Raw genomic sequence first — 21,005 nt, forward strand, 5'->3', positions numbered from 1 at the left:
GTGAATAATGATACTCTTAATTGACGCGAAGCTGAAGACTCCTCAGGCAGTAACAGGTTCTCACTGTTTTAGATGTTGTTGTTGTTGTTTTTGTTGTGATGGTCTTCAGTCGAAAGACTGGTTTGTTGCAGCTCTCCACGCTAATCCATCCTGTGCAAGGCTCATCATCTCTGAATAACTACTGCAACTTACATCCATTTTGAACTGCTCCTCTAAAATGCTTACCTCCACACCTCGCTCCGTTGACGATTCCTTGGTGTCTATCGAATTATTGCTTCTTCCAGCCAAGGTGCCATTTTCCCCGTTTCGATTCACTATTTCCTTTTCAGTTACCCGGTCTACCCATCTGGCCATCAGCATTCTCCTGTAGCACCACATTTCAAAAGTTTCTATTCTTTTCTGATCTGTTTACCTGCCACGTTTAATTTCTATATGAAGTTACACCCCCCCATGAACCATGGACCTTGCCGTTGGTGGGGAGGCTTGCGTGCCTCAGCGATACAGATGGCCGTACCGTAGGTGCAACCACAACGGAGGGGTATCTGTTGAGAGGCCAGACAAACATGTGGTTCCTGAAGAGGGGCAGCAGCCTTTTCAGTAGTTGCAGGGGCAACAGTCTGGATGATTGACTGATCTGGCCTTGTAACATTAACCAAAACGGCCTTGCTGTGCTGGTACTGCGAACGGCTGAAAGCAAGGGGAAACTACAGCCGTAATTTTTCCCGAGGACATGCAGCTTTACTGTGTGATTAAATGATGATGGCGTCCTCTTGGGTAAAATATTCCGGAGGTAAAATAGTCCCCCATTCGGATCTCCGGGCGGGGACTACTCAAGAGGACGTCGTTATCAGGAGAAAGAAAACTGGCGTTCTACGGATCGGAGCGTGGAATGTCAGATCACTTAATCGGGCAGGTAGGTTAGAAAATTTAAAAAGGGAAATGGATAGGTTAAAGTTAGATATAGTGGGAATTAGTGAAGTTCGGTGGCAGGAGGAACAAGACTTTTGGTCAGGTGATTACAGGGTTATAAATACAAAATCAAATAGGGGTAATGCAGGAGTAGGTTTAATAATGAATAAAAAAATAGGAGTGCGGGTTAGCTACTACAAACAGCATAGTGAACGCATTATTGTGGCCAAGATAGACACAAAGCCCATGCCTACTACAGTAGTACAAGTTTATATGCCAACTAGCTCTGCAGATGATGAAGAAATAGATGAAATGTATGACGAGATAAAAGAAATTATTCAGGTAGTGAAGGGAGACGAAAATTTAATAGTCATGGGTGACTGGAATTCGTCAGTAGGAAAAGGGCGAGAAGGAAACATAGTAGGTGAATATGGATTGGGGGGAAGGAATGAAAGAGGAAGCCGCCTTGTAGAATTTTGCACAGAGCATAACTTAATCATAGCTAACACTTGGTTCAAGAATCATGAAAGGAGGCTGTATACATGGAAGAAGCCAGGAGATACTGACAGGTTTCAGATAGATTATATAATGGTAAGACAGAGATTTAGGAACCAGGTTTTAAATTGTAAGACATTTCCTGGGGCAGATGTGGATTCTGACCACAATCTATTGGTTATGAACTGCAGATTGAAACTGAAGAAACTGCAAAAAGGTGGGAATTTAAGGAGATGGGACCTGGATAAGCTGAAAGAACCAGAGGTTGTAGAGAGTTTCAGGGAGAGCATAAGGGAACAATTGACAGGAATGGGGGAAAGAAATACAGTAGAAGAAGAATGGGTAGCTCTGAGGGATGAAGTGGTGAAGGCAGCAGACGATCAAGTAGGTAAAAAGACGAGGGCTAATAGAAATCCTTGGGTAACAGAAGAAATATTGAATTTAATTGATGAAAGGAGAAAATATAAAAATGCAGTAAATGAAGCAGGCAAAAAGGAATACAAACGTCTCAAAAATGAGATCGACAGGAAGTGCAAAATGGCTAAGCAGGGATGGCTAGAGGACAAATGTAAGGATGTAGAGGCTTGTCTCACTAGGGGTAAGATAGATACTGCCTACAGGAAAATTAAAGAGACCTTTGGAGAGAAGAGAACCACTTGTATGAATATCAAGAGCTCAAATGGAAACCCAGTTCTAAGCAAAGAAGGGAAGGTAGAAAGGTGGAAGGAGTATATAGAGGGTTTATACAAGGGTGATGTACTTGAGGACAATATTATGGAAATGGAAGAGGATGTAGATGAAGACGAAATGGGAGATAAGATACTGCGTGAAGAGTTTGACAGAGCACTGAAAGACCTGAGTCGAAACAAGGCCCCGGGAGTAGACAACATTCCACTAGAACTACTGATGGCTTCGGGAGAGCCAGTCATGACAAAACTCTACCATCTGGTGAGCACGATGTATGAGACAGGCGAAATACCCTCAGACTTCAAGAAGAATATAATAATTCCAATCCCAAAGAAAGCAGGTGTTGACAGATGTGAAAATTACCGAACTATCAGTTTAATAAGTCACAGCTGCAAAATACTAACGCGAATTCTTTACAGACGAATGGAAAAACTGGTAGAAGCTGACCTCGGGGAAGATCAGTTTGGATTCCGTAGGAATGTTGGGACACGTGAGGCAATACTGACCTTACGACTTATCTTGGAAGAAAGATTAAGAAAAGGCAAACCTACATTTCTAGCATTTGTAGACTTAGAGAAAGCTTTTGACAATGTTGACTGGAATACTCTCTTTCAAATTCTGAAGGTGGCAGGGGTAAAATACAGGGAGCGAAAGGCTATTTACAATTTGTACAGAAACCAGATGGCAGTTATAAGAGTCGAGGGGCATGAAAGGGAAGCAGTGGTTGGGGAAGGAGTGAGACAGGGTTGTAGCCTCTCCCCGATGTTATTCAATCTGTATATTGAGCAAGCAGTAAAGGAAACAAAAGAAAAATTCGGAGTAGGTATTAAAATTCATGGAGAAGAAGTAAAAACTTTGAGGTTCGCCGATGACATTGTAATTCTGTCAGAGACAGCAAAGGACTTGGAAGAGCAGTTGAACGGAATGGACAGTGTCTTGAAAGGAGGATATAAGATGAACATCAACAAAAGCAAAACGAGGATAATGGAATGTAGTCAAATTAAGTCGGGTGATGCTGAGGGAATTAGACTAGGAAATGAGACACTTAAAGTAGTAAAAGAGTTTTGCTATTTAGGGAGTAAAATAACCGATGATGGTCGAAGTAGAGAGGATATAAAATGTAGACTGGCAATGGCAAGGAAAGCGTTTCTCAAGAAGAGAAATTTGTTAACATCGAGTATAGATTTAGGTGTCAGGAAGTCGTTTCTGAAAGTATTTGTATGGAGTGTAGCCATGTATGGAAGTGAGACATGGACGATAACTAGTTTGGACAAGAAGAGAATAGAAGCTTTCGAAATGTGGTGCTACAGAAGAATGCTGAAGATAAGGTGGGTAGATCACGTAACTAATGAGGAGGTATTGAATAGGATTGGAGAGAAGAGAAGTTTGTGGCACAACTTGACTAGAAGAAGGGATCGGTTGGTAGGACATGTTTTGAGGCATCAAGGGATCACAAATTTAGCATTGGAGGGCAGCGTGGAGGGTAAAAATCGTAGAGGGAGACCAAGAGATCAATACACTAAGCAGATTCAGAAGGATGTAGGTTGCAGTAGGTACTGGGAGATGAAGAAGGTTGCACAGGATAGAGTAGCATGGAGAGCTGCATCAAACCAGTCTCAGGACTGAAGACCACAACAACAACAACAATGAAGTTACACTCAACATTTCTAACATTTAAACTGATATTCGGTGTTTCCAAATTTCTGTTTGTGGGAAATTCTTTACTTGCTATTGCTAGTCTGCATAATACGAAGGCCGGCCGTGGTGGCCGAGCGGTTCTAAGCGCTACAGTGCGGAACCACGCTGCAAGTCGCAGGTTCGAATCCTGCCTCAGGCATGGATGTGTGTGATGTCCTTAGGTTAGTTAGGTTTAAGTGGTTCTAAGTTCTAGGGGACTGATGACCTCAAATGTTAAGTCGCAAAGTGCTCAGAGACAATTGAACCATTTTTGTCCTTCAAAGTTGTCACCAGCGTTTTGTAGAACCGGTTGCCAGCGATGTGGAAGGCGTAGTATACCGTTAGCAGAGCCTGTTCTGTTGATGGTGCGAATGGAGCGGTGTACTGCCTGTCGAATCTCTGGAACAGTTCTGAAGCGAATGCTACGAAGTGGTTCCTTCATCTTCGGAATCAAATCAAAGACACAAGGACTTAGGTCCGGGGAGTATGTTGAATGGTACAGTACCTACTTCCCAGTCCCATCGACCGAACAGAGGAGCCACAGCTTTCACTGTATGCGCCAGCGTACTGTCGTGTAAAATGATGGGTGGGTTGCGCACAAACTTTGTTTCTCTGATCCAGATATTCGAGAGTTATCCAGGTGTCTGGGTAAGTGAGACGCTCTAGAATGGAATCTCGCGCCTCCTGGGTGGGGCTGGAGGACACTTTACTGGACGTGTGCTAATCCCTGTGGCCAAGAACGGCTGCTCGGCGTCGCCTCTCGTGTCCGCATTACCATGCAAACTGCCCCCCTCCCCCAACTCCGCAGCTCGGCACGGATTACGGCTGCCTACGGGGACCGCTTCTTCTGGTTCAGTTGGAACAATGAAAGACTGAGAACTATCAAGTCTCCTCTGGATACGCCTGCACGATCCAGCGGCAAACTCAGCCAAAGTCATCATTAACTAGTTTGAATTAGCTCATTTCTCCGTCACCTTTTAAAGTCCTCTTCAAAGTGAATGAGCAACTCAGAAAAAAACAATAAAAATTAGTGTTTTGCTTCCCATTCAAGCCGGGCGCGGTAGCCGAGCGGTACTAGGTGCTACAGTCTGGAACAGCGCCACCGCAACGGTCGCAGGTTCGAATCCTGCCTCGGGCGTGGATGTGTGTGATGTCCTTAGGTTAGTTAGGTTTAAGTGGTTCTAAGTTCTAGGGGACTGATGACCTCAAATGTTAAGTCGCAAAGTGCTCAGAGACATTTGAACCATTTTTGTCCTTCAAAGTTGTCACCAGCGTTTTGTAGAACCGGTTGCCAGCGATGTGGAAGGCGTAGTATACCGTTAGCAGAGCCTGTTCTGTTGATGGTGCGAATGGAGCGGTGTACTGCCTGTCGAATCTCTGGAACAGTTCTGAAGCGAATGCTACGAAGTGGTTCCTTCATCTTCGGAATCAAATCAAAGACACAAGGACTTAGGTCCGGGGAGTATGTTGAATGGTACAGTACCTACTTCCCAGTCCCATCGACCGAACAGAGGAGCCACAGCTTTCACTGTATGCGCCCGCGTACTGTCGTGTAAAATGATGGGTGGGTTGCGCACAAACTTTGTTTCTCTGATCCAGATATTCGAGAGTTATCCAGGTGTCTGGGTAAGTGAGACGCTCTAGAATGGAATCTCGCGCCTCCTGGGTGGGGCTGGAGGACACTTTACTGGACGTGTGCTAATCCCTGTGGCCAAGAACGGCTGCTCGGCGTCGCCTCTCGTGTCCGCATTACCATGCAAACTGCCTCCCTCCCCCAACTCCGCAGCTCGGCACGGATTACGGCTGCCTACGGGGACCGCTTCTTCTGGTTTAGTTGGAACAATGAAAGACTGAGAACTATCAAGTCTCCTCTGGATACGCCTGCACGATCCAGCGGCAAACTCAGCCAAAGTCATCATTAACTAGTTTGAATTAGCTCATTTCTCCGTCACCTTTTAAAGTCCTCTTCAAAGTGAATGAGCAACTCAGAAAAAAACAATAAAAATTAGTGTTTTGCTTCCCATTCAAGCCGGCCGCGGTAGCCGAGCGGTACTAGGTGCTACAGTCTGGAACAGCGCCACCGCAACGGTCGCAGGTTCGAATCCTGCCTCGGGCGTGGATGTGTGTGATGTCCTTAGGTTAGTTAGGTTTAAGTAGTTCTAAGTTCTAGGGGACTGATGACCTCAGAAGTTAAGTCCCATACTGCTCAGAGCGATTTGAACCATTTTTCCATTCAACTTAGGATAGATCTCTAGACTCTGGTGTTAGGAACTTGCTTATTCCGTATAAGAAATACTAGTAAATAATTGTAGTGATGCTGTAACTGTTTGTTGGTAATATTTACTGACAAAATGCAACCTAACGCTAGATTGCGTACTTACGGCTATCCTGCGTGGCCGTCTTTTAGTACGACTTAAAAGAGTGAGAGATTATTAATTGATCACCGATGCGTCGGTTCTCGATTGTGTTCAGGAGACGCACGGATTGATTACGCGAAGGGGTTTTCTTAATTGACCTTTTGATCCGGATTGCCTTCACGCAACCAGAATCTTCGATGAAAATACCTAAGGGACTTATTTGAATATAAAAATGGAAATGAAAGCATATTATTGAAATTTCGTAAGAGAAAGATAAACAGATCGGAAGTTGAACACATTAGCGGCCTCTCAAGTACAATCGATACACCGCGATGAAGAGCGAACCTGTAACAATGCTCATATACAATTTGAACATCATTTTTGGTTAGTGAAAGAAAAGAATAAGAAGAAAATTACTGCATCGTAAAATATTAATGTATTTTGAACAAATTGGCATTAAACTTGTAGACATTGACAAATACACAATAAATGCATGACTTACATCTGATATTTCTTTTGTACATGGCGCAGTCCAATAATCGCTGCTTTGTCAGTCCGTTCCATCTACGCACACCGTAAGTACATTGTATCCTCACCCGAGTTACCGAAATGTTTGTTCGTCGTCTTACGTAGTTTTTACAAAAAATAAAAATACAACTTTTAGCAATGCTATGTAATACGTCTTAACATGTTGGCGACCAAAACTGCAAGGTATAATCAAGTCTCTAGAATATTTCTTAACAAAAGAGAGATTGTTCTTTCTTCTGTTTCGCAGCTTCTTACTATCAACCGCTGCGGCAATGATTTTAAATATCTGCGCCCAGCGGGTCATAGTGTCTATTTAGAGTATTTAAACGCTGGCAGCGCGTCTTGGTATAGGCGCACATTAAAAAAAAAATATTTCGTCTCTTTACTTTCGCGCTGTGATGCTTAGCATCTTTACGAACTACAGCTCGTTGGCTGTCCTTTTCTTTTATGACAAATATCTCATATATAAAGTATCTGAAATCCAATAATATTACAAGACGTATGAACAGCTCCTACACATTGAAAACACTGTTTTGTGTTTGTGTGTGGAAAAGGACGTAAATATGTCGTTCTCGATTTAATGCTTCTATCCTTCCATTACCCCGTTCTGGAACGTGAAATAGCACGTGTAACCATCTTACCCACTCGCAAACTCAGTGAAATGTCCATTTACTACGACCAGTCAATCGTTATGATCATATGCTACAGCAGCCGGTGATAAACTCAACAGGCAGACTGCGTTTTGCTGATGGCGATTAAGTCATCTCTCAGCCAATCTTCTGATCATTGAAGTAGCCCGTTGACGGGAGGTCGTAATGTGTGCTCTTCTTTTATAGTATTCCTTTAATATTTGACTCTGCAGAGATTAATGTTTTTATGAATCTATTTCACACAATCAAAACCTCAATTCTCGTATCTGATGGGCTGTGCTCTTGCCAGCAGTATTATGCACATATGCCTCAGTTCCGCTTTACAACTTAAAAACAGGAGAGCTGGAGTTTTAGTCTGTAATGCCAACCTTAGGAGAGGATGCGGGTTTCGAAACGCGGTGGGACGCGCATTTGTAATTTATTAGAAATTTTCTTACGCAAAAGGACTCTATTAATGTGTGTAGTTTCTTTGTACACACACTACAAATAATTTATTAGGAGACAACAGAGACGTACTTTAATATTATATCCAGGAACAAAATTATTTGTTTGTAACAAGGACGCCACTCACTCAAATTAAGCGCGTAAACATGGGGCGGTTCCCTCTGATTGCTGGTAGAGGTGAAGTGGGAAAACTGAGCTGATTGTGTGGAATATACAATACAATAATTTACTCGAGGCTACATACAAGAAATTATATCTTAAATGTGTACTGAATATGCCAGTCGGCCTTGTTTCCTCAAAATCAAAGCAAATCAAAATACGTAACCTAGAGAACCACAAATGCAATGTTACAATAACCGACTCCATGACAGAAACTATTTTGAAACTTAGAAAGTACAGGTATTATAAAAAATAATCAAGGTCTTTAACATGATTCGACCAACAAAATACTAAAGCATCGAATCGATACTTAAGGCTGGGTTGTAACTGCTAACTGGTGACAGCGCGGAAATAATTTAATCGGATTATTATGAACCACGAGTGAACCAAAATACATGTCTTACTCGACAAAGCGAACCGCAGTCCCGTCTATAGCAGGAAATAGCTTGGTCGCGTGACTAGACAAGAAGCAGAATAGCTGGCTCACAGCCAATCAGGACACGAGTTTGGAGGCACCTTCCGTTGTGTACCCAGATGTCTTATTGCTCTGTCAGCCGCCATTTATGCGTCAGTTGAGGACAACATTCCGGTCTCTAACATAACTGCTGTGTTTTGCTTCCCTGTGTCATACATTTCTTTCACTCACTATTTGAAACTGTGAAATTGTTTATGAAAGTGGTAAGATAATTACTACAAACTCAACACTGTACATTTTAGGAAGACACTTATTTTATCAGTACGGAACCTAACAGTTGGTGCTACTGGAGCCTTACATTTATTGCACGTTACTGCTAACCGAAAATATCCCCATTTCCATGCTCAACTGTCTATCGCTTTGTCATCCTCCTCCCCCTGGAGCTTAGATTTTGTGAATGAAGAGTTTATTTTGATGCTGAATACTTTGTTGTGGTATCAGTTTTTAAAAAAGAGTTGTAGTCCACCAGATATTATATCTATCAAAATGAGACATCAGGACCCACATACGTTTTTTTCCCCCTAGTAATGACTTGCTTTCATGGATTCCTTTGATTGATTCTATTTATAAACTGTCAACTTAGAAACGTAAACATATTTGTTAATTAGCACCAAATGTTATTTCATTACTGTCTCTGAAAATTTTTCGTGCTAGCAGACTTGAAAAAGTTAATAACACATCATTATGGCAGACAAAATAACTTTAACTGAATACTGCATTACACTTCAAAGTGACACAGAAACATGACACTATTCTTCAGCATACTCACCAAGTCTCTGTGCCGGCCGGTGTGGCCGTGCGCTTCTAGGCGCTTCAGTCTGGAACCGCGTGACCGCTACGGTCGCAGGTTCGAATCCTGCCTCGGGCATGGATGTGTGTGATGTCCTTAGGTTAGTTAGGTTTAACTAGTTCAAGTTTTAGGTGACTGATGACCACAGATGTTAAGTCCCATAGTGCTCAGAGCCATTTGAACCATTTGAACCAAGTCTCTGTAAACAACAGTGGGAACGTGTTACCAGTGGTTCAGTTATTAGACGATATAGAACCACTCCATGATCTTGGAGCAATTTGAGAACGATGTGTGAGCTTCCCCATTGTCGCAAATGCTGCGAATCAGTTCCTCGGCTGCCTGCACACTACCTTCTGCACGACACTGTGGTGCCTGTATTTTTCCATATAACGATGTAAAGTTCCTTAGGACATTTATGCATGTCCGGAGGAACTTTGCATCGTAATTGGAGTAACATAGGCCCGGCAACATCGTATTTAATTGTCGACACCGGGCAAGCGACTTTCAAACAAAATTTCTCCCCTGCACGGGAATATAAATAATGGTTGTAGGAGTACAGGCTGTAGATACATGGTTGACAACATATGAAAGTTTGGGTCTGACCGTGAGTCATGCTCTGATAAATGGTAGGACGACAGAAAACGATAAGCGGGAAGTCCGGCTTCGAATCCCGGTTCGGCAGAAATTTTCATCGTCGTCGTTCCATTCTACAGCTGATAGCTGTCCATATTCGCAAATGTGAATAAATTTCGTATATTGTCGTCTGTGGTCGATTTCTTTGGCCATACTCCCAGATCGGCATCACCCATGTCCTTGTGCCTCGGTCAAATTGTTGACACATTATTTCACTTCGGCTGGACCATTCCATTTGGACCATGTATCGCCAGAACTTCGCGGTGAGTTTGAGTGAAATTTAAACGTTCTGCGTGCAAGAATCAAACTGTTCCGCGTACTTCAAGTTTGGAGTACGTTTCTAGTTGTCGCCCTGTTTCACTCACACACCGTAATGCACCTGTTATCCGTACCGTATCGTGTCTGCAAGACACTCAAAACGTGTACTCTCTGCTGACAGCAAACCCTCGTCCGGTCATCCTGGCTTAGATTTTCCGTTCAAAAAAATGGTTCAGATGGCTCTGAGCACTATAGCACTTAACTTCTGATGTCATCAGTCCCATAGAACTTAGAACTACTTAAACCTAACTAACCTAAGGACATCACACACAGCCACACCCGAAGCAGGATTCGAACCTGCGACCGCAGCAGTCGTGCAGTTCCGGCCTGAAGCGCCTAGAACCGCTCGGCCACCGCGGCCGGCTCGATTTTCCGTGATTTCCCTAAATCGCTTTAGTCAAATGCCGGAATGGTTCCTTTGAAAGGGCAAGGCGGACTTCGTTCCCCAGCCTTTCTGTAATCCGATGGGACCGATGACCTCGCTGTTTGGTCCTCTCCCTCAAATCAACCAACCAACGATTTCTTCTAACAATGCGCCACTCTCTTAGCTTGCAACGACATGCGTAGCTTATTTTCTTAACTAAACTGGAATCCATTGGGTACCGATAGTGCACAGACGCCGTTAAACATTCAAATATAAAGGACAGCAGTCAGTCGAAGAATACGTAATTTACTGCAGATCTGGATTTCGACTATAACATACTCATCGCCGGCCGCGGTGGCCGAGCGGTTCTAGGCTCTTCAGTCCGGAACAGCGCGCCTGCTACGGTCGCAGGTTCGAATCCTGCCTCAGGCGTGGATGTGTGTGATGTCCTTAGGTTAGTTAGGTTTAAGTAGTTCTAAGTTCTAGGGGACTGATGACCTCAGAAGTTAAATCCCATAGTGTTCAGAGCCATTTGAACCATTTTTGAACACAGCCATCATCGGTGCATTACGAGAAGAGTCGTATAGGCGAACAACTTCAGATCATAAACATGTGTCAATTGACTCTAGTATTTACATGGCGGAAACATATGTCACATGTTACGCTCTGTTTATGCCTACCTGGCTTCTGGTAACACACCAGTGATGACGATGTTATAGCCTAAATCCAAATCTACAATAAATTACGAATTCTGCGGCTGACTGACTGCTCTTCTTCTTTACATTTGAGTTCACTGTTTGAAGTCGATCCATACAAGGTCCTTTCTGCTGTTGAATGTGGAATTGCAAAAAACAGTTTTGTGTGTGGAACAAAGACATATTTATCATTTAGTGCACATCACAAATGTGAAACCCTTCCGTCGAGGCAATCCTCAACTGAAACGACTTTTCTGGGTTTTATCCATCATTTCAGATACATTCATGACTTTGAACATAATCACTGTTGAGGTGGCACAGGCTTTGGCGTTCCAGGGCTTTTTCTCATTAGAAATGCATTTTGCTTTTCATCATATTACTACTCTGCTTCTTCTCTCTCTTCTTCCTCATGTACTCTCTCTTGTGGACGTGAAAGTATTAGCCGTTTCCAAATATAGAACCAGTGCTCCAACGAAAAAAATGTATCGCAATATTGTTCTGAGGAAGTGACCATCATATTATAGCGTATTATAAACACATTCTACTTTGAAATTAATGGAGAGCAGCAAAAATCGCCTTTATTTCTCGAAGTCGTGCTAACACTGCGATAAAGATCTTTGTTCAATCAGATGCTGAAACGTACAATGACTTTTCAGAAGCGAAAACAACTGATACGCAGGAAGCAAGCGGTGTAAAGTACACGCTACAATCAGGCACAGCAAGTTTAGTTAATTGCCTGAGCTAGAAAAAAAGGTTGGATGTAGCGTGTATGCAGTTGACGACGGAAGAGGTTATTCTGATTTAGGTATGGATATAGCTATGTTCGAGTTCAGGCTAATGTGTGTTGTTGTCAGCAGCCGTAGCCACTTGCTGTTCACGTCGTTTAATTCATTGATCGTGGGGAGAGGAAAGGAGTGACACTGCAGACGAAAATTGTGACGGAATGTGGAAGCTAAATTTTAAATCAGATGGTATGGAAGTTACGGCAACAGGGGCGCGTTTCTGTGCCGAGTGGGATTCAGGTATCTACCCCAAAGACTTCAGAAGCAATAGACACTCGGGAAATGTCCCACTGATGACAAGAATAAATATGTTTTCTCCGACATTGTCAGCAATGCAATGAAATATAAACTTCACAGCTTTTGTAGTACAGAGCTAGACTTCAAGTTTATTGGCTTGGTTCAAATGGTTCTGAGCACTATGGGACTCGACATCTGTGGTCACAAGTCCCCTAGAACTTAGAACTACTTAAACCTAACTAACCTAAGGACATCACACACATCCATGCCCGAGGCAGAAATCGAACCTGCGACCGTAGCAGTCGCGCGGTTCCTGACTGAGCGCCTAGAACCGCTAGACCACCGCGCCCGGCTCCAGTTTATTAAAATAAATATAAGACACACTGAGTTGTCTGTGGGGTTTGATTTTCGAAGGCACCAGAATACACTAGTTGTCATGTGCCACCGAGACGATATAGTTTCAAAAAAGACTAAACGCTGAATACAGCAGTGACTGCGACGAGTCCATACAGAGTGACGCGACGTGCTTGTATTGCCCATGCCAGTGAGAGAGAGATATGGGTGGTAATGATAACACCGACTGCTGACCCACAGCACCGAGGCATGTGGTCGCATCCATGTGACGGAAGAGCCTCTATGGACATTTTCACATGTCTGGAGTACCTGTGACACTTCCACGTACCTCTAGTGGGCAGGAATTGAGTAGCTTCATATCTCCATCCCCTGCCATTCAAATGATTATTACTGTCGTAACCACTATTCGAACCGAGAATCTATAGCTTGACCACACTGACTGCGTAGGCGCCGTCTTATTAAGATGCTGTCAGCTACAACTGTAATTCCTCTCGATTTGCTGCAGTAGCTCCTACAAGGCCTCCCTTTGCAGGTAATGTCCTACACGCGGCACTTGCCTGCTGTCTTTTGTGTTCCGGTGCGAAGGAAAGCTCGCGGAGGAAGGCGGCGGGCGGCCTTTGTGCGTCGCGCCGCGGCGCTCCCCCGGATGTGGGGTGATTTGCTGGCCCGTGTCGCTGCCCCCGCTACACGCGACCGATAAATCACCCGCCTCTCGCCTCCCGCGTCAACATCTTCTTCCTCGCAGATCCGCTATCTGGCCGTGTCCCGGCGGGCAGCCGCGCGAGCAGCCAGCACCTTAAAGGGGCACCGCGCCTCCGGGACAGCTTCCCGAAGCGGAAACGTGTATTTACTGTCGTCAGTTGCTGGCTGTGAGGACTCACAACTGAAAACCTTTCATCGAGTTATTTCTGTGCACTGAAATGGACATTAATGCTAGCAAGAAAAGACGAATCAGTGCGTGGCTAACAACACCACCTGGCAGGGTGGAGTGGTTGTGGATACCGCACATCGGCCTAGGCATGGATTACAGGATGACGACACGGCACAGGAAGAGGTTAACGACAAGGAAAATTGTTATCGTGATGTTGTTGTTGTTGTTGTTGTGGTCTTCAGTCCTGATACTGGTTTGATGCAGCTCTCCACGCTACTCTATCCTGTGCAAGCCTCTTCATCTCCCAGTACCTACCGCAACCTACATCCTTTTGAATCTGCTTAGTGTAGTCATCTCTTGGTCTCCCTCTACGATTTTTACCCTCCACGCTGCCCTCCAGTACCAAATTGGTGATCCCTTGATGCCTCAGAACATGTCCTACCAACCGATCCCTTCTGCTAGTTAAGTTGTGCCACAAACTTCTCCCCAATCCTATTCAGTACTTCCGCATTAGTAATGTGATCTACCCATCTAATCTTCAGCATTCTTCTGTAGCACCACATTTCAAAAACTTGTATTCTCTTCTTGTCCAAACTATTTATCGTCCATGTTTCACTTCCATACATGGCTACACTCCATACAAATACTTTCAGAAATGACTTCCTGACATTTAAATCTATACTCGATGTTAACAAATTTCTCTTCTTCAGAAACGCTTTCCTTGCCATTGCCAGTCTACATTTTATATCCTCTCTACTTCGACTATCATCAGTTATTTTGCTCCCCAAATAGCAAAACTCCTTTACTACTTTAAGTGTCTCATTTCCTGATCTAATTCCCTCAGCATCACCTGACGTAATTCGACTGCATTCCATTATCCTCGTTTTGCTTTTGTTGATGTTCAGCTTATACTCTCCTTTCAAGACAATATCCATTCCGTTATCATGATAGCCACTTGGAATGTCAGGAAACTTAAGAGACCGCGCAAATTGCAAGAAATTAGAGACGGCCTGGAACAGTATAGAATGAAAATAGAAGCACTACAAAAAATACGATAGAAAGGACAGAGAATGCGATTACATCGCGAAAACATAGAATGATGTATAGTGGAGAGGATTCAGGTCAACATGATACTGGCGTTCTTATACATAGCTCAACGAAGCAGAATATAATTCGTTCAAAGCAATTAGCGACAGGTTAGAAAAGAATACCAGAGAGTGGAAAAGTTTAAAGTTCGATAACAACAGAAGACAATAGGGCAGCAGCAGAAATTCAAGAAAGGGTAACAAATGTGAACCTTTGCTATAGTTCCTTGCAGAATACATTCAGGTCCAGAAATTTTGGTAGGAACACAAATACATTTGACTATATTAAGACCTACAGTAATGTATCGATCGGAAAGCTGGTTGACAACTGCAAACAAGGAAGACTCGTTATTGAGCTGGGAAAGGAAGATTTTGAAAAAGATATTTGCAGCAGTGAGACAGGAAGGAAGCTGGAGAATAAGAACAAACACAGACTAAAGATACTTTTTGGGGAGACAAATACTGTAATGAAAATCAAGCAGGGAAGAATAAGCGGGGCTGTTCATGTGCAGAGAATAACAGAAACTCGAAGTAATAAGAAAGTGTTTATTGCAAACCCCAAATGGATAAAGAGAAGAGGACGACCCAGGAAAAGATGGCCTGAAGGTACGGAGGATGACCTCAAAGCAACTGGAATCAGAAATTCGAGAAGAAAAGCGATCGACAGAGAAGAATGTAGGCAGGTGACAAAGCATGCCAAGATGGGCTGCAGAATGCAGGCAGGTGACAAAGCATAGCATACCAAGGTGGGCTGTAGTGTAGTAAGCGAGTAAGTGGAAAAATCAAAATTATAGTAAGACTAGGATGCACTCTATAGAGTCTATAGACTTGCTTATCTAATATGACGACTGGAATCAAAATTAATGGTATTCGTATTTACTGCACCAGATCTGCTCGTGAGATTGCTGTAGTGGAAAAATCAGACAGAGAGAGAGAGAGAGTTAAATAAAATATACAGTTAAATTTCTTATGTCTTAAATCAAGAGATAAGAAAACTACAGCTAAAAAAAATACCAAGAAGACAAAAATGATGGTTATACACGGTCTCCCACAAAGAATGGTCACTATTCAGGGATATGACAGAAACACTCTTTTGAAGCAAGAAACTTCATAGCAACATGTGTCCTATTCCGAATGGTTTCCGAGATAGAACATATTTAATGCACAATTGTTTTTAGGCAAGTCGCGCTTCTGTGTGTCTTACCCACACAACATCTTTGACGTTTCATTCTAGCCCAACCCTACCCCGTTGCGTTCAACCTCTTTGCTGGGGATATCTTTCTGTCATTAAACTAGCCCGTTGAAAGTGCGCTTGTCCACGGTGTGTTGTGAGTGATGTTGTGTGTAGGATGGAGAACGTATCAAAGAAAAGCATCGATCAACTATGTAAACGCGCTGGCTAAAATGCCACACGTGTACACTGATGAAAAATTTGCAGATATGGTGTATGTGCTTACGAAAATGGCTCTGAGCACTATGCGACTTAACTTCTGATGTCATCAGTCGCCTAGAACTTAGAACTAGTTAAACCTAACTAACCTAAGGACATCACACACATTCATGCCCGAGGCAGGATTCGAACCTGCGACCGTAGTGGTCGCTCGGTTCCAGACTGTAGCGCCTAGAACCGCTCGGCCACTCCGGCTGGCATGTGCTTACGCTTTCTGCGAATGTAGAGCCCCTGGTGCTGTCGAAGAACACAATCGATGCTTCCCGACGGCGAATTCCTGATCGTAAAGTGTGTTCTAGAATTTTTAACGTATTACATGAAACAGGTATTCTTCCAAGTCCTCGTTTTCCCGCTGAACATGTAGTTCAACAACCTGTGCAAGAACGGCAACATGTTGAAATGGTGTACTGTTCTCCTACGATCAGAGCGCGGTGGCTTCGTGCATGTATCACTGCCCATGAATACGTGTACAGCGAACATTACATGAGGAAAACTTGTACACATTTCACATACAGAGTGTACATGATGTTCTCGCTGACGAAAATACCTTAAGATGTGAATTATGTCACTGGTTAACTGACAATAGACATGTGTTTTCATTAACACTGTTCACTGATGAAACCACGTTGACACGTTATGAAATCGACAACAGGCGTAATAATCATCGGTGGTCCCAGGAAAACCCACACGCTACAGTAGAAACAAATTTCCAAGTTCGTTTTTCGATTAATGTTTGATGCAGAATGATTGGTAACATGCTGATAGCTCCATTCATTTTAGAAGAGAGAATTACAGGACAGAATTACTTGCATTTTTTGGAAAATTCGTTTACTGAGCACCTTGAGGACGCTCCTATGGCAAGCGGACTGCAGTGTAGTTCTAGTATGAAAGAGCCCCTTCACATTTCACCAGACGTGTGACACAGTGTCTCAGCCGTACTTATCCTAATCGCTGGACTGGTCGACATAGCACAATTAACTGGCCATCAAGATCGCCAGGCCTTATACCCTAACATTTTTGTTCATGGAGTTGGATGAAGTCTGAGGCGTACAAATGAAAGGTGAATATGCGAGATGAACTGCTTGGTCTCATTATGGAGGCTGCTGCCCTCATCAAGGAAAGTATAGAGGCATTCAAATAACACAACATGTTCTCCCAAGAGTGCGTAAATGCACTGAAGTTCACATTGATTGTGAAATGTAAAACTGTTGTAAGGTGACGTGTACGGTAATGCTTAGATGTGAATATTTTAAAAGTACTGTTTTTCGATAGATACTTTGTGAAATGCGTGTTGTAATTTTTATTAGCTGTTGCACGTGCTCCCATGTGTAAACCTGACAATGTGCTTAATAATACAGAAGACGATTCGGAATAGGCAAATAGCCGTATAAATTTTTTGGTTCAAATGATCGTCCCTGTCGTATCCCTGAACATTGAACATTCCACCTGGGACACACTGTAGATAAGAAAGGAGTTGGAGGTAAGACTGACATAAAAATAGGCAGTGAACAACTCAACGAAGTAACTGAATTTCACTGTCTTGGTACCGATTTGGAGGGAAACTAGGGATGTTTGGTTGATTTACGGGAAGGGACCTAACAGCGAGTTCATCGGCCCCATCAGAGTAGGGGAGGAGAATAAGGAAGTCGGCCGTGCACTTTCGAAGGAACCAGCCCGGCATTTGCCTGAGGCGATTTAGGAAAATCACAGAAAACCTAAATCAGGGTGACCGGACGCGGGGTTGAACCGTCGTCCTCCCGAATGCGAACCCAGTGTGCTGACCACTGCTCCACCTCGCTCGGTAACCTAGGGATGTCTCAATGAAATCAAGAGGAGAATAGCACCATCCAAGAATACGTTCCAAAATAAGAAGAACCTTCTACTGAACAAGCGTACCTGTTTCCATACGAAGCAAAGATCTTTAAATTCCTTTGTGTAGAGTGTCCTGACATTTGAATGTGAAACCGAGGCCTTAGAAAAGGGGCAAAAAGCTCACCTCGAAGTTGCAGGAATGTTGTTCTGGAGGAGAATTACGAGAACTAGTTGGACTGACAGGTAGAAGAATGAGATGGTTCTAGAGGAAAGGGGAGGGCATAAAGAATTACTGAAAGTTATAGGCCAACGCAAATCAAAACTCTTTAGACGCTTAATTAGACATGAAATTACTTCACAAAACACTTTCGAAGGCGTGGTCGTAGAGAAAAAACCGGGATCAGTGCGATGGGACGCTGAAGATACGTGGAGATGTAGATTACTGCTGAAGAGAGGAAGCTATCGCTGTAGACACAAGACGTAGCCTTTTGAGAGAAGAAGATCATAAGAGCAGTGCGATATTTCATAATCGTTGCTATTCAAACACGTGTAAAACAGCCCTATCGCTGTAGAGACAAGACGTAGCCTTTTGAGAGAAGAAGATCATAAGAGCAGTGCGATATTTCATAATCGTTGCTATTCAAACACGTGTAAAACAGAATTACGTATTTCCAGTTATAAAAAGTATGATTGCCTGACGTGCTAGCATAGCGTGGCCGATTAACAACAACGGGGTGGTACACCAGCCAAACTTAGTGTGGTTTTTAGGCGGTTTCCCACGCTCTTTTAAGCAAATGCTGGGGTAGCCTCCAAATTAAAGCCTCAGAAAATAAGATACGAAAACATTAAGATATGATAAAACACAGAACGAAATTAACAAGACTCACGGACAGATTGTGCACATGACTTGTTACTTGTTAATCTGACGAGCGTGGTGTCAGGAAGGGCATGCAGACACATAGTTAACAATAACATAAAATCTGCCAAATCCTGAAAAAGCTAAGCCCATAATATACGGGACGAACGTTATTGAAAAGAATGCGTGGTTATGAATTCCTCTCTTAGTCCTGTACTATCTGAATTTTTCATGAATGACTTAACCCCTCAATGCTTAATTTTTTTTTAATGTGCCGTCTTACGTAAAACTCTGTACCCAAACATGGTTTTGTGTGTGTGTGTGTGTGTGTGTGTGTGTGTGTGTGTGTGTGTGTGTGGGTGGGTGGGTGGGTGGGTGGGTGTGTTCGTATTTTTGTTTTTTGTGGTCATGACCTGTAATATCGACACTGTAATTCCAGGTAGTTCCAGGAGGTCAAAAAGTTGCAAACATGTACCTGCATGGTATCATATTAGTCGAACTATCTGAATCTGCTTTTCAAAATGATATTTGTTGACCAAATTACAGACAGTTTTGTAAAACGGACCAAGTCTCACAATTATAAACCTACGTTTTACAATAACAGCAGCGTACTTAAATCAACACTAGAGACTAAATGAAACCTTTTCCACAGAGTGGTGGGTATGAAATTAGCTGCAAGCACTATAGAAGAGTGTATGTTGGTCAGGCAGGCAGTGCTATAGCAATTATGCTACCATAAGAGAAGTTAAAAACAGTTCAACCTTTAGACACATTTAACAGAAAATAGCACAGGCGATATTTTCACTTCTTAAATGTAGTAGAAAGTATAGGGATGAAGAATTCAGAAAAGAAACAGCAATATCCTGAAAAACCAACTATCATAAAATTCTATCATATAACAAACAATACTGTCGGAGGAACATCCGTGACTGAGCATTATACCAGAGCTTGAAAACACCGCTACAACTGTAAGATACTTTTATTTAGAACACGACCGGTTTCGGGTTCTTATACGCCCATTTTCAGGTGTCATAACTTCGTGCTGTGTCCGCGAGCGCCGCGGTGAACGTCTACAAGACGAGGTGTAAAACCAGCGAACGCAGGGGTAGCTTATCAGAACTCTGTGCTCGCTGGTAGTGCACAGCCTTCTGTACTCGTTCACCGCGGCGTTCGGGGTCACAGCACGAAGTTATGACACCTGAAGATGGATGTATAAGAACCCGAAACAGGCCATGTTCTAAATAAAAGAAACTGACAACTGTAGCCGTATTTTTGGAGAATACATAATTTTCAAAATTTCAGAATCAGATATCCATATGATATCTCACCAACTACTCCTGCTGAAATTATGAAAATTATGTATTCTCTAAAAAATAAAGACTCATCTGCTTTTGATGGTGTTTCCAGTAGACTACCAAAGATATGTTCCTATGTACTAAGTCCTGACTTATCTGAAATATGCAATTCATCGCCAACTCAAAGCGTTTTCCAGAGAGACTGAAATATACCTGTAGTTTACTCATTTTGAGAAATATGCCACTGCCAAACCTCTCTGTAAGAAAGGTGAAGGAGGGAAGTCAGTACCTACCAACCTCTATCACTGATGACATCATTTTACGTATTTTTTTAGAAGATGATATATTCTAGAATTGTATCTCACCTGAAAAATATTAGTATTGCACTTTGGATTTCAGAAGAGTTGCTCTACTGAGAATGCTATTTACATGTTCATTCATCAGATTTTCTAAGCATTAAATAATAAAATAGCACCAGTTGGTATTTCCTGCGACCTATCTGAGCCATTTGATTCTGTGAATGACAGTATTCTCCTAGATAAATGGAAGTTTTATGGGAATGATGGTGCAGCCAAGTAACGGGTAATGCCCTGTCTGACCAAAAGAATGAAGAAAATTGTACTTACTAATTCAACCTGAAGTTACTTCTTTTTGCATGTGACACTAGTATTATAATCAATCCACGCATCCATACAGAAGCAGAAGAAATTGTAAGCAATGTTCTTAAAAGTTTTGTTGACTGGTTTTATAGGAATAGTTTCACCCTCAATTTTAAAAAGACACAACATACACAGTTCTACACATCTAGAGGTACTACAGCAATAAGTGTAACTCTCAGTGAAAAAATAACAAATAGGTTGGAAACTTCAGTATTCTTAGATGTTCACATTGATAAGAATTTAAAATAGGAAAAGCTAATTTTGGAACTCCTAAAATAGTACAGCAGTGTTTACACTTAGAATCATTGCAAATCTTGGGGAAAGACAAATCAGTAAGTTGATATATTTTGCATATTTTCATTCAATAAAGTCATAAGAATAATGTTTTGGCGTAACTTATCATAAAGAAAGAAAGTTTTCATT

Source organism: Schistocerca nitens, chromosome 1 (genome assembly GCF_023898315.1).
Source record: "Schistocerca nitens isolate TAMUIC-IGC-003100 chromosome 1, iqSchNite1.1, whole genome shotgun sequence".
Taxonomy (NCBI): domain Eukaryota; kingdom Metazoa; phylum Arthropoda; class Insecta; order Orthoptera; family Acrididae; genus Schistocerca; species Schistocerca nitens.